General features: G+C 50.9%; 1 non-coding gene across 1 annotated transcript; it reads left to right on the top strand.

The window, feature by feature from the left end:
* Positions 1-9745: 9745 nt before the first annotated feature.
* On the top strand, positions 9746-9864 carry LOC135379865 (5S ribosomal RNA). Its single transcript, XR_010419317.1, has one exon. It is a non-coding gene; the product is annotated as a 5S ribosomal RNA (ribosomal RNA).
* The last annotated feature ends 3999 nt before the right edge of the window (positions 9865-13863 follow it).

Here is a 13863-nt window from a genome sequence, read left to right as displayed (position 1 = left end):
GTCCTCGGGCTTTGGGTGCTGCAGGCGGGCGAGGGCTGCTCGGGAGTCACAGAGGATGACCACTGGTTGTGGAGGCAGGGCAGCTAACGCTTTTGCTGCGTGGAAGATGGCGATCTGCTCTGCCGTGGTAGAAGAGACTTGGCCGAGTATGCGACCGTTCCAACTGATTCCCAGTGATGGAATAACGTAGGCTGAGGAGCTGGAAGCAGTTGAGCGGTTTACAGAGCCGTCGGTGAAGACTTTGGTGTGACGGGAGTAGCTTTCTTGAATGAAGTCCGAGGCGATAGCTTTGGCAACTATAGGTGCGATGTTTTTCTTCTTTCGGAGTTTCGGGATTGTTGTTTGGCAATAAATGTTGGGGAGTTCCCAAGGTGTCCTGAGGGAGGGCTCTTGTTGCTCTGGCTTTGTGAGTAGTTTGAAGGTTCGGAAGAGGTTGATGAAACGGGAAGAGCTGTGTTGCTCCAGCCGTTTGATGATCTCCTTTCCCGCTCGGGATTTGCTGAGCCTATCGAATTGTTGAAGGAGCTTCTGGGTGGCACCAAGACGGAGGGAGAAAACTCGAGCTTCTGAGTAGGTTTTTGTGTTTGTGGCTGACTGTGGGAGACCTAGGGCTGTTTTGAGGCCGGCTCGGTGTATAATCTCCAGTTTTTCCATCCAGGTTTTGGAAGGGAGGATGAAGGGGAGCCCGTAGAGGATTCTGGAGACGGTGAGGGCATTGTGCAGAAGGAGTAGGGCCTCTGGAGAAGAGCCCCAAGTCGTTCCGCAGAGCCGCCTTTGTGCGTTGCGGTAGTGTAGGACAGCCGAGGCGAGGGAGGAAGCATGTGCCTTCCAGGTCAGACGTTCATCGATGATGAGGCCAAGGAGCTTTTGTTCTCTGACGCGGGGAATTGGCGTCCCCCCTATGTTTAGAGTGGCTGGGTCTTTTCGCCTCCTCTTGTTAATCACCATGTAGGTAGATTTCTCGGGAGAGATGGTGAGCCCGGCTTTGGCTAGGTAGGTTTGGGTGGAAGTTAGGGCTCTCTGGAGGTTTTTGGAGAGAGATGGAAGCGTGCGTCCGGTGGTCCAAATGGTCACATCATCAGCGTAAATGCTGATGTGGAGTGGAGGGGAGGATAGGGGTAGAGCGTAAGTGAGTCCTGCCATCACGATGTTGAAGAGGACAGGGCAGAGTATACTGCCCTGAGGGAGTCCTAAAGTGCAGTATTTAGTAGTGCTTAGGGCTGTACCCAGACGGACCTGCATAGTTCTTTCCTGGAGGAAGTTGGTGATGAATCGAATTGTGCGCCCGCCGACTTTGATTTGGTGGAGGTGGTTAACAACCGTCTGGGCGGTGACACTGTCAAAGGCCCTGCGTACGTCTAAGAAGGCCGCCAGGAGAGTCTGGGAGGACTTTTTGGCGTTGTCCGCCGCCGAGCAGAACTCGAGGAGGGTGTCAGCAGTTGAGAGCTTCTTTCGAAAACCAGTCATAGTGGAGGGCAAGACGAAGCGTGAGTCCAGATACCAGAGTAGCCTGGTAAGAACCAGTCTCTCCATGACCTTTGCAAGGCAGGATGTCAGGGAGATAGGACGGTAGGCGTCTGGACTGAGAGGAGGCTTGCCCTGTTTGTGGATGGGGACTACGATGGAGTGTTTCCAAGCAGGAGGGACTGTGCCTGATTCCCATATTTCATTGTATTTTGCAAGGAGTCTGTCTTGGGCTTGCGTAGTTAGATTCTTCAGGGCCTGGTAGGTGACTCCGTCTTGACCTGGGCTGGTGCGGCGGATGCTGCTATGTAAAGCAGACATGAGTTCGGTGCGCGTGAAAGGGGCATCCATGCGGTGGTGAGGGAGCTGTGGTAGTTGTACTGCCGGCTGAGGAAATGCTGCCTGGGTGAAGGTTTCAGCGAAGAGGTTTGCTGCTTCGGTGAGGGTGAGAGAATGGGCGAGGGCAAAGTCCTGGAAGGGGTGCTTGTTGGAGCTGTTACCAGCGAGCTTGTTCACCACTGCCCAAATCTTTGTGCCAGGCGTGTGTGGGGTGAGGGAGGTGCAGAAACCCTTCCACTGGAAGCGTCGCAGGGCATTGGAGTACCGCCTGAGTACGGCAGAGATTCGGTTGAAGGAGAGTGTGTTGTCCTTTGTAGGGTTTTTGCGTAGACGGCGCTGTGCTCTTCCCCTGGCTGCTGAGAGGTTAAGAAATTTGAGGTCAGGGACTGGGTCCGTTGCCCTCTTGGTGATGCTTGATGTTGCCCCTTTTAGAGATGACTGTATGGCTGTTGTGATGTCACTGCTGCTGTCCAGATTGAGTAGGCTGCGGTAACGATCCCAGTGTGTGACAGAGTGGCGGGATCGTGGAGGGGGTGCGAGATTGCTAGTGGAATGAGGGAGCGTGAGAAAGATGGGGAAGTGATCACTTCCCATGGTATCTTTCCCTGCATCCCATGTGACGTGGAGACCAGGGGAGTAGATGGAAATGTCAATTGCTGAGTAGGAAGAGGGCGGCCTGAAGAAGGTTGCTGCTCCAGAGTTTGCCACTGCAGATCTAGCTCGTCGATGGCGTCGACGATTTCTGACCCTCGGGGGGAGCACTTGTCACTACCCCAAAGGTGGTGGTGTGCATTGAAATCGCCACATATGATTAGGTTGCCTGGGCAGTGATGGCGGATGTATTTGAGGCACTCGGATAACAGGCCCCGAGGAAGACGCCGATGCACATACACTGATACAACTACAAGTGTGATCCTGTGTAGTTTCACAGTGGCAGCTGCAAATTCGGCCGTGTCGCAGCAGATGTCCCGGAGGTCGACAGCGGATTGTGGAAGATTGTCCCTGACAAAGAGCGCGGCACATCCGGTGGGGAAGGCGGGAATGCCAGGGCTGACGTATTTTCGGTAGCCCTGGATTGTACTTGATTCAGGAAGACCACTATCACTGAGTGCCAGAATGGGTATAAGGTGCTTTCTGACGAAGAGGTTGACCTCTTGCAATTTGCCGCGCAGGCCCCTGCAGTTCCAGTGCATGACTGTAGGGGGGCGGCGTCGGGTCTCGTTGGGTTTAGTGTCCATGATGTGGGGTGAGGGCACAGTGCGTCCAGAGGGAAGGACAAGGTTCCGTTTGTCTGAGCTGAGTGGAGAGGGAGCTCAGGCGGTGAAAAGACTGGTGATGTCATCTTGGAGTGGGATGATGAGGGAAAGAATCGCGCGGACCGTGGGTGGAACCCCAGGGCATTCAATGATGGCTCTGATGACAGTGAAGGCGATGCCTATGAATGACGCAATTGTGGGCCGAGCTGGTGACGAGGACTCCTTGCTGGCTGCGTCCTCTCGTGGGTGCAGTGTAGAGGAGGGTTTTTCCTCGGAAGGCCGGGAAGTTGAAGGTGTCACAGTCCTTACGGCGTGTTTGGGCCGTGTAGACTGTGCGGGTCCGTCATTGGTCTGTGTAGAGCCCTTTAAGATATCTCTGTACAAGGGCGAGTGCCTTCCATTGGTGCTTTCTGTCGACGGTGACGCTTGCTTTTGTGGAGGGTCCGGCCGCTTACGGAGGGCAGAGTCTTTCTTGGGGGCTCTTTCAGGCTTGGGTGCGCCTGAGTCGGTGTCCGGTCGGGTAGGAGATTTCCTAGTTTCCCCCCCCCCCTTGCTTGCAGCATTTTTCTTGCCTTGCTTGTAGGGATTTCCTTTTTCAGGCTGAGGCGGCAGTTTCAAGTTGTCTCACAGTGCAAGACTTGTCAAGGGTGGAGTGGGCACTCCCACAGTTACACACTTGAGAGCTGTCTTGTCTGCGCACTCGTTGGAGTCATGTTCACCAGCACAGAAAAAGCACTTTTTGGGGCGAGCACATGTGGCACCAACGTGGCCGAAACGGCCGCACTTATAGCACTGGACTGGCTTGGGCCTGAAAACACTCACAGGGAACTTAACCGTGCCGATGTGGACGAACTTAGGCGTAGGGCTTGTAACAAACACAAGTTTGACAGATTCGGTCTTTCCTATGCGTTTGACAGACGTGACGGAAACTCCTGAGCGTAGCCGTTGGGAGATGAGAGGGTCACTGAGTGAAATGTCTGGCACGTTGATGACACCAATAGCAGATGCTTTGCGGCTGGGAGGAAAGCACTCACTGGGGTGGAACATAGTCGTGAGAGTCCCAGCAGCTTGTTTACGCCACCAGTTGACTTGACGTCAACAGCAACTATGTTTTTGGCTCGGTTTACACGTATTTCTGACAACTCGTTGGGAGCTTCAGAGGCGATGAAGTCTTCTAACTTAACCAGTTGGAAAGATGACACACTGTGTAGCTTACCAATTGGCCGAAAGAGCACTGTTAATCCCTGAGGAAGACGAGGGGCTTGCACAGATTTCACTGTATCATCACTGGAGTCACTAGCACGGCGTTGAGCTCGACGACGGCGTTTCCTTTCTTGTGATGGTAGCTCAAAATTTCCCTCATCTCCGGTGAAGTCGGTGTCACTATACTGGTTGTAGGAGGCATCCGAGGAGGCGTCAGATTGTGAGCTAGCTTCTAGCTGGTCCATTTCCAGAGGCTCGTCAGCCTTCGGGGGATCTTCCACTGCGGAAGGATCCAGAGCGGCTTTGGCGTCCGCGAGTTGTCGTAGTTTGCGAGTCATGAGAGCATTCATCTCTTCCATGCTTGCTGAGAGCGCTGGCAACGACGGACCGGAAGTTGGACGGCCTGAGACACAGGCGAAAGTTTAAAAGCCCTGAGAAGGGCTGTTTAACCCGGAAAAAACAGACGCGAAGGTGAAAACGCGGAAGTCGCGCGTCGGCGGCGCCTCTGAAGCAGGCTACCGACCTTGAAGAGCGCAGTAGAAGGTGCGATCACGTGACTCGTCTGGAGAGCCCGGGGAGAGGCTATCGGCGGGATGGCTGGCCTTGAGGGAGCGAAAACAAGAAGCGTCCGCTCACTTCGAAGGACAGGGAAGAAGTGCATACTAGTGATGTGTCGTTCGCGAATGAACAGTTCGGAATAAACGAATCCCGGGCACAAACTGAATGGACTCATTCACTATTGTCGATCGTACTCGTTCACCAGTTCACTTAGACGTCCCCGTTTTGTCAGGTTCCGCTGCGTTCGCTTCGCAGTTTCTCGTTTCTCCACTCTCCTCCAGTGGATGGTGCCCGTGTCGCCATCTATGTTCGCCGCTGTAAAGCAGTGTTGAACGCATGCGCAGTAGTTAGCCAGGCGAAGCTCGGCGCGCGTGGCCCGAATATCTGATGTGTTCGTTCCAGTTCGTTCAAATCAGTGAACATTAGGGACTCGTTCGAAAGATTCGTTCGCGAATCATTGACGCCAGTGGGTCATGTGGCCCTTATCATTACTAGTTTTTTTATGCGGAGCCTCTACCGTAGCAACTGAGGCGCCAAATTCGAAGTAGGCAGGCACCAGGGGACTGGTTTAAGATTTCTAAGTACTGATCATTACTAAATACGTACATGAAAAACATGTCCGCCATCTCACATACTAGCCAGAAAGGCCCTTTTCCGGTATACCTGACAAATACCTTGGATTTATCGAGTGCAGATCACCACCAGCGATATGTATAGCGAGCCGATCATTAACAAAAAATCGGAAAACACATTTTTGATTCTGAATACTTTCACCCATACGACGTCCGCCACAAAGCTCGATATCGACGCGCCGTAGTGAACCAACGCTAAGATTCCAAAGGAGACCAGCAAGAACAACGCAGCGAGTCGCGGAGAACGCAGACGCGCCGTAGAGAACCAACGCTAAGATTTCAAAGGAGACCAGCAAGAACAACGCCACAACGCAGCGAGTCGCGGAGAACGCCGAGAACGCAGCGAGTCGCCGAGAACCGAAGAACCAGTGCGCCGTTTGAGAGCAAACGATTCTGTTGCTCTTCGATTCAGCTCGCGAGTGAACGGTTCTCTCCTCGTTCTCCTATTCCTTCGATTGTTGAGTTCTCTATCGTTCTTCGACCCCCGGCTTTGCGACTCGCCTTCAGTGCTCTCCGATTCATCCCAGATCGTGGGGCTTGGCCAATCACAAACCGGTAAGCTCTCAGTGTGGCCAATCGAGCTCGTGGCCTGTCATATTCAAGCTTCAGAGCAATGCCGGCAGATGGCGCACGCACCGGAATAGTTGAGTGGTTGAGTGTTGATTCATTCGACCGCCGGGAACGGCGGAAACACTACCTCGAGCGGGAAGTAAGCTCGATCGTGGGTGGCTTTCGATTCTTTCTAACAGGTCGCAGTGAGTCTCGCTGTTTCCCGTAGACTAAGTTCATTCTTTTCGAAAGAAAAGTGCTGCACGGGTCCATCACCAGTTCTTAAATACATGTGAGGTCCATGGCGAAAAGAATGTGAGAGGGTTGCACTGCTTAAACTAGTTCAGGGCCGGGGTGCAGGCGAAAAGAATGGACCTACTATGAAGGGGACCAAAAAGTAACTATGAAAGTGAATTTGCGTGACCTAAGAAAGCCCTGCCGAGAGGCGGAAGCAAGCGGAAAGTGGACTGAAGAAAATGTAAACTACGAGAGAATTACAGTGCGGCAGAATGAATTGTTTATTTTCTTCATGACAGCGAAAGACGGTCCCATAAACATGCATTCGCTTATCGCAACATATGACCAATATGGCCGGCAGGTGACTGTCAGATTTAACGCGGTAATGTCATGGAACATCATGGAACACACTCGCCCACAAAACAGAACTCTTACTCACTTACTGTCTACAACCCTGCACATAAGTAGATGCCGGTTCGCCGTTGAGATCGGTCACATGATGTTATGACGTCACGGAAAGATGAACGAAAGAACCGGAAAGAACGAATCTTTTGAACGGTTCAGTGAACCAAACTGAACTGTACGAACGAGTTCACCAAAGTGAACTGGATTGCCCATCACTAGTGCATACGGCGCTCGCACGCCGGCCACGACGGAGGCGCCTCTCTGGCCAATGGGGAGGCAGTTCGCGCGTCCCGCAAAATGCTGCGCCAGCGGCCGTCGGCGGATTGCCCGTCTCGTCTGCTGCATGTACTCGCTTTAGCAGCTCCGGTGGCGCAGCGGTAACGGGTGCGCTTAGAGACTGGGAGGTCCGCGGTTCGAATCCGCGGGCCGGCTGTGCCGTCTGGGGTTTTTCCTGGGTTTCCCTCAGATGTGTAATAGGCGTATGCCGGCACAGTTCCCCTGAAGTCGGCCCATGGACGCAGCTATCCTCCCCCCGAGCATCTTCCACTTCACCCTTTCCTCCTCTCCACCACCTTTCCCTTCCCGAGAAACATGCCGCCTAATCAGGCAGGCAGACCTCTCGGGTTCCTCCCAACGACACTCCTCCTCCTCCTCCATGTACTCGCTTTTACTGTTCTCCCTGTTGAAAAAACTCATATAACTTTCTATGTGTAAAGAAATGAGCAATATGTGTAAAGAAATGAGCAATATGTGAAAGGCAATGAGCAATATGTGAAAGGCAATGAGCAGTATGAGCAGCGCTATGGGCAGTATGAGCAATGGTATGAACCGCACGGCAAGGCCAACGACGCGCTATGTGCGCAGATATAAGCAATACGAGAAAAGCAATGAGCAGTATGAGCAACGTTATGCGCAGTATGAGCAACGTTATGCGCAGTATGAGCTGCATTTCGAGTAGTATGAGAAAGATATGAGCAGTATGAGAAAGGTTGACCGTTTAGTTAACCAATTATTCACCTAGAAGTGCTGGCGCCACAGCGTCTGGTGATGGCCTTTCAAGAGACGCTCGTCCCAGTCGGTGGGCCGTAACGGTCGCAGCTCCATTTCCTTTCGTCCGATTCTGTTCAAATTTTATGTGCATATTTCCCGTTCCGATCGTGTTCTACATTCACTTTGGCTCCTGGATTCTCATCCAAGCCGTTGCGAGTGCCATCTCAGTGCTTGGACGCTTACTTGCTTATTCTACCCTGCTTCTCGGAGCCGTCTGGACGTATTTCGCTGCGCTCTCCGTGGGACTCATATTTTCGTCGCCGTCTCCATGCTGTGACAGCGTCTTTGTACCGTTTCAGTGATCACTGAAGATGTTTTGTGTGTGTACCTTAGAATCAAACTACAGAAGCCGTGGCAGGTGTGTGCGCAATACAGGTACGTTGCAGTCCCGTTTTTCCGTTATCGCCCTTTATGTCTGTCGGGTTAGCTGTCTGCAACTACCATATTCGTGCTTTTTTTTTACTTTTTGTGGAAAGCCGGTTCGCTGATAGCCTTTGCATGTGTGTATAGAGTGTTTAAAATAAAGTCGTACACCAGGGCATACCGAAATCGCACGTTAGCATGAAAAAAAAATGTGTATTTGGATGCCCCAAAGTGAAGCAAGCCACGAACACTCTGTGTCAGTAACCCGTTGCTGCGCGAACAAGTACATGCACTCAGTTTTGCAACCACAACGCAAACATACTCAGATGTTTCAGAACCGCGTTCATTGGACATCACCAGCATTAGAGGAAGGTTACGTTAAATTTTAATCGGCAAAATGACCTCGTGCGTTATTCCGACTGACTAAATACAACTTAATGCTTTGAAGGTGTGATCTACACGTTGAGATGAGAAACAGGCCCCTGTCATGTTCATTTCAGCATAAACCCATACGGCTGTATAAGTTGTGGGAACTGGAATACTTGTAGGTGCAGAAATTTAGCGCAGTTCTAATTTTGTTCGTTCTTTTCAACAGATACCTTCGTCAAATATGCAGAAAACGGTAAATTATCGACATCAAAGGTGCCTGTACAGAAACGAAAAAAGCTCATCAAAAGCATTTGGCAAGCTTTCTGAGGGACCTACGTCACGCCAGTACCTGAATAAACCGGTATTTTGTAATCACGTGTTGTCATTTTAGCCTAATCACGCCATGTTGCACGTTTGTTCAGACGGTTGTGCATTCATGTACATGAATACGCTGTATGAGAGTGCTCATATAGCTCATACGCTGTTTGAGAGAGTGCTCATATAGTTCATACATGCTCATATAGCTCATACATGCTCATGTAGCTCATACATGCTCATATAGCTCATACATGCTCATATAGCTCATATGATTGCTCATACAATAAACGCATATACGAGCCTCATATGATTGCTCATACAGATGGCTGTATGGTTTTTTTCGACAGGGCTCTCTGTTTAATTAATTAATTTATTTATTTATTTATTTAAAAAAAACGAGGACGCCTAGCTATATGTGTGCATGTGTGCCCCTTTAAACCCTTGCTGAGTCCCTTACCTACTCATCCCCTTTCTTGTCATTATTATTATTATTCCTTTGGTCACCGGCAATTTGACATCTTCCGCGCTTTCTCCTCTGCGCTAAGCCGTGGCGCTCTCGCCGTCTTTCCCACGCTCCTCACTACCTGCTCCAACAGTTTGTTTGTTTATTTTTCCCTCCGTCCCACTACCTCCGAAAACCGCAACGTCGTACAGCCGCGTTCTCCAAAAATTGGACTCCACGCCGCCTCTACAAGCGATTTCCGCTACGCGCTTTCTTGCTATCGTCGTTGCTAGTATTCTCGTCACTAACATGACAGCTGTTATCATTGCACGTAACCATGCAGTAGCCCCACAAACGAGGCGCGAGCTGCTCCGTTTATTTCGCCCCCGAAATACCAACGTAATCGCGCGCAGGGACAGCCAAATGCGCAAGGCGTTGGTTCGAGCGCCGTGGCTGGCTAACCTTTTCACTGGCATCCGTCTTTGTTCAAGAAAAGCGCGTTCAACTGCGCTTCGTCCGCCAGAGCACGATACAATTCGTGCAGTTAAACATAGCCTCTCGCCATCGGCCATACCATGCTGAATACGCCGGTTCTCGTCCGATCACCGAAGCTAAGCAGCATTGGGCTCGGTCAGTACTTGGGAGGGAGACCACCTGGGAGCACCGAGTGCTGATGGCATCCTTTTCTTTTTTTTTCTTTTTTTCCTAGTCATTCACTGTGTCCGCATGATTTTCGCACGTCCACGGCACGATTGCTCGCCGCGCCGACCAATCGGGGAGCAGCTCCAGGTCGCCAGAATGCCGGCGGCCGCGGCGCGCGATATGTTTATAGTTTATAGTATATATGTTTATATGATATTTCACCAGCTCCGGTGGCGCAGCGGTAACGCGTGCGCTTGGAGACTGGGAGGTCCGCGGTTCGAATCCGCGGGCCGGCTGTGCCGTCTGGGGTTTTTCCTGGGTTTCCCTCAGATGTGTAATAGGCGTATGCCGGCACAGTTCCCCTGAAGTCGGCCCATGGACGCAGCTATTCTTCCGCTCGGTCTTCCACTTCACCCTCTCCTCCTCTCCACCACCTTTCCCTTCCCGAGAAACATGCCGCCTAATCAGGCAGGCAGACCTCTCGGTTCCTCCCAACGACACTCCTCCTCCTCGATATGCTGCTCCCGCGACGATCGCTGCCCTTTTTAAATTAATTCTCTGTCATTGTTTCAATTTGCGTAATCTGTCACCGTGTGCGTCTGCCTGTCCTTCCTTCCTTCATTTATCTATTGATGCACAGCCCTTCTTTTTGCCACGCTTTCAGGCGAATTTTTTATTTATTTTTTTCTTCTTTCAAGCGCAGCACTCTGGTCCCTCGTAGCAACGGCCACAACAGTGCCGGCGCTAACGAACGTAAATGAATGAGCCAGCGAACGAACGAAAGCATGCATTTCTGACACGTCGAGACTGCTCGTGGCGTCCGCTGCCCAAAACGGCCCGCTAATGGTGCTCGTACCTTTGCTGCAGCCGGCCAGGCGCTTTATTTTGCACTGTGCGCGTCGGCACCGGGAAGCAAAAGGTAGCGAGCGAACGCAACACTAACACTGCAAAACCTCTCTCGTTGGGTGTTTTCCATGCTAACGCATAGGCGAGCCTCGCGCTCAGGCTTTTGGGTGGCCCTGAAGAGGGCCGTTTTTTGTGTCTGCTGTTTTCGTGGACGCTGGTCTGGATATCCGCGGAGCGAGTCGCTTAGCCACCGAAGCCGTAGAGGGTGCGGCCCTGTCGCTTGAGGGCGTACACGACGTCCATCGCAGTCACCGTCTTGCGCTTGGCGTGCTCGGTGTAAGTCACAGCGTCGCGGATGACGTTCTCCAGGAATACCTTGAGCACTCCACGGGTCTCCTCGTAGATGAGTCCAGAGATGCGCTTCACGCCACCGCGGCGAGCCAGACGGCGGATAGCAGGCTTGGTGATGCCCTGGATGTTGTCCCGAAGAACCTTGCGATGACGCTTGGCTCCTCCTTTTTTTTTTTTGATATATGGGTTAAGAGATGTCAGCCTAGCAAAGCTGGCTTGCTACTCTATATAAAAAAAATAATAATAATAAAAAAAATCCAAAAGAAGGAGCGTGAGGGGATAGGAGGAGTAGGGGATGAAAGGGGGAGCTTGAAGAGCCCCAGTGCTCAAGTGTGGGTGACTTTTGGGAGTTAGTAGTCTGGGTATGGTGTTTTGTGCATTGTGTTGTGTGTGCCCTGCAATGCAGGTTGTCAATAAATTTACAAAAATTTACAAAATTATTTACATAGTGAAGTATTTACAAGTGGAGGTCTGCCAATAAGCAGTTGTCAGAGGTTCATTGCATGCCTATTTACAACTCCTGTATGCGGCATTCAGTAAGAAAGCGCAGTGTGGCTTTGGCTGCCGTGGCACATTGATTGTGTGTGGGCCAGGCTCCAAGGACTTTTCGAAGAGAGAGAGGACGGTTGTCGAGTGCGGATAACGAGAGCTGCAGGGATTGTCTTTGTGCCTTGTATTTTTTGCAGTGTAGGAATATGTGTGTGAGGTCTTCAGGCTCTTGACATGCGCAACAAAGTGGATCAGTGGCTCGTCCCAGTTTGTAGTTTCTGGCTTTCGTGTAAGCTACCCCCAGACGAAGTCTGTGCAAGAGGGTGGCATCTGTTCTGCAGAGGTTTTTGTGTCCTGAGTATGTCTTGTCTTTATCGATGGCCTGTAGCTTTTGGTTTCTCCAGGTTGCATTCCTGAGGGTTTTTTGCATGACCTCGCTCTGTGTAATGTTTGCAATCCGGGTGGCGTCTGCTTTGGTGAGTGGAATAGGTGTGCTTTCTTGAAGAGAGTGAGAATTCTTGGCCGCTTGGTCTGCTTTTTCATTGCCAGAAATGTTGCAGTGTCCCGGGATCCACTGGATCGATATGGTGTGCCCCTTGTGGTGAAGTTCTGTGTGAATGGACAGGATATCGGAAACTAGCTGGTTTTGGTCCTTTGGGTTTGCTATGGACTGTATGGCTAGTTTGGAGTCCGTCAGCACCACCCACTGGGAAGGGTTGGTGGAGTTTAGGTATAAGAGGGCTGTTTTGATGCCGTGCAATTCGGTTGCTGTGGAAGATGTTTTATGGCTGAGTCGATGTTTTATAGTTTCTTCTTTCCCTGGTATGTATACAGCTGAAGAAGAAGTGGTTGAGGCTGTGGAACCGTCCGTGAAGATGACCTGCGCATGCTCTTTGATGTGCTCCAGGTATTCAAGTGCGCATTGCTGGATAACTGTGCTGGGGGTGTTTGCTTTGTTTGCGATGCCTGGAACATATGTCTGTGTTCTAGGTCTGACAAGTAACCACGGGGGTGTACTGTTAGTGGAGAGCTGCTGGAAGTTCTTTGGGATTTTTTTCTGCATGTCTTGTATTGCCTTTCCCAGGTGAGAGCCGGGACGAGTGACGTTTATTCGGCTCAGTGGATGATGGACATGTCGCGCTTTGTGTCTGAGATGAATCTTGAAGATCTCAGCTGTTTGAAGGGCCTGGAGAGTGGGGCAACCAGATTCCTCAATTGAACCGGACAGCGAAGTTGATTGTGGCACTCCCAGGATGGTGCGTAGGCCTGCTACATATATGCGATCCAGTTTTGTCTGATTCTTTTGTGCTGTACCTTTCAGGAGTGGAAGACTGTATCTTATGTTTGAGACAACCAGGGCCTCATGGACCTGATGTAGCACTTTTGTGGGTGGTCCCCATTTGGGTCCGGCAATAGTGCGGAGAACATTGCTATATGCGGTGGTTTTGCGCTTGAGGTTTTCAATTTCTGGCGCCCACGTAAGAAAGCGGTCTACTGTAACGCCCAAGAAAGTGTGTGATGGAACAATTGCTATGGGTTGGTTGTCAATTCGAACAGGATATTTCTCAAAAGGTTTCCTGGTAAAGGGTAACAGTACAGTTTTTTCCCTTGATATTTCCATGCCCCGTTGCCTCAGATAATGCGCAGTTTTGCACACAGCCACCTGAAGGAGGCGCGTTATCGTACATACACTTTTGTGGGCAATCCATATGCATATATCGTCGGCATACATGGACATATTTATCTTTCTTTCCAGGGTTGAGGGGAGGTGAAGGAGTGTCATATTAAATAGTGTGGGACTTAGAATGCCACCTTGCGGGACACCTCTGTTGACGTCATGCAAGCTGCTTGGTCCGTCAGGGGTTTCAATGTAGATTTTTCTATCAGAAAGGTATGACTGAATGTATCTGTACAACCTCCCAGTGACACCCACTGAGGTTGCCGCCGAGAGGATTGCACTGTGGGTTACCATGTTGAAAGCACTTTTAATGTCAAGAAAAATGGCAGCCGTGATGTGTCCCATGGATTTTTCGTGTTGGATTGTTGTGACCAGGTCAATTACAGAGTCGATTGTGCCCCTGTTTTTCCTGAAACCTGTCATGCATTGGGGGTGTTTGTTTTCTTTTTCCAGATGCCATTCAAGGCGCGAGTGGACCATTTTGTCTAGTATCTTTCCGACGCAGCTACCGAGTGCAATTGGACGGAAAGATGGGAGGCTGGTTGGAGTTTTCCCTGGTTTCAGAAGAGGTTTGATGACTGACACCTTCCATTGTTCTGGTATCTGTCCACTGTGCCATATGCTATTGTAGAGTATGAGTAACTGTATAAGTGTGGTTTCTCCAAGGTTCTT

This window comes from Ornithodoros turicata, chromosome 1, assembly GCF_037126465.1.
Source record: "Ornithodoros turicata isolate Travis chromosome 1, ASM3712646v1, whole genome shotgun sequence".
Classification (NCBI taxonomy): Eukaryota; Metazoa; Arthropoda; class Arachnida; order Ixodida; family Argasidae; genus Ornithodoros; species Ornithodoros turicata.
Note: the sequence above shows the minus strand (reverse complement) of the source record. Positions and strands in the feature narration are given on the sequence as shown.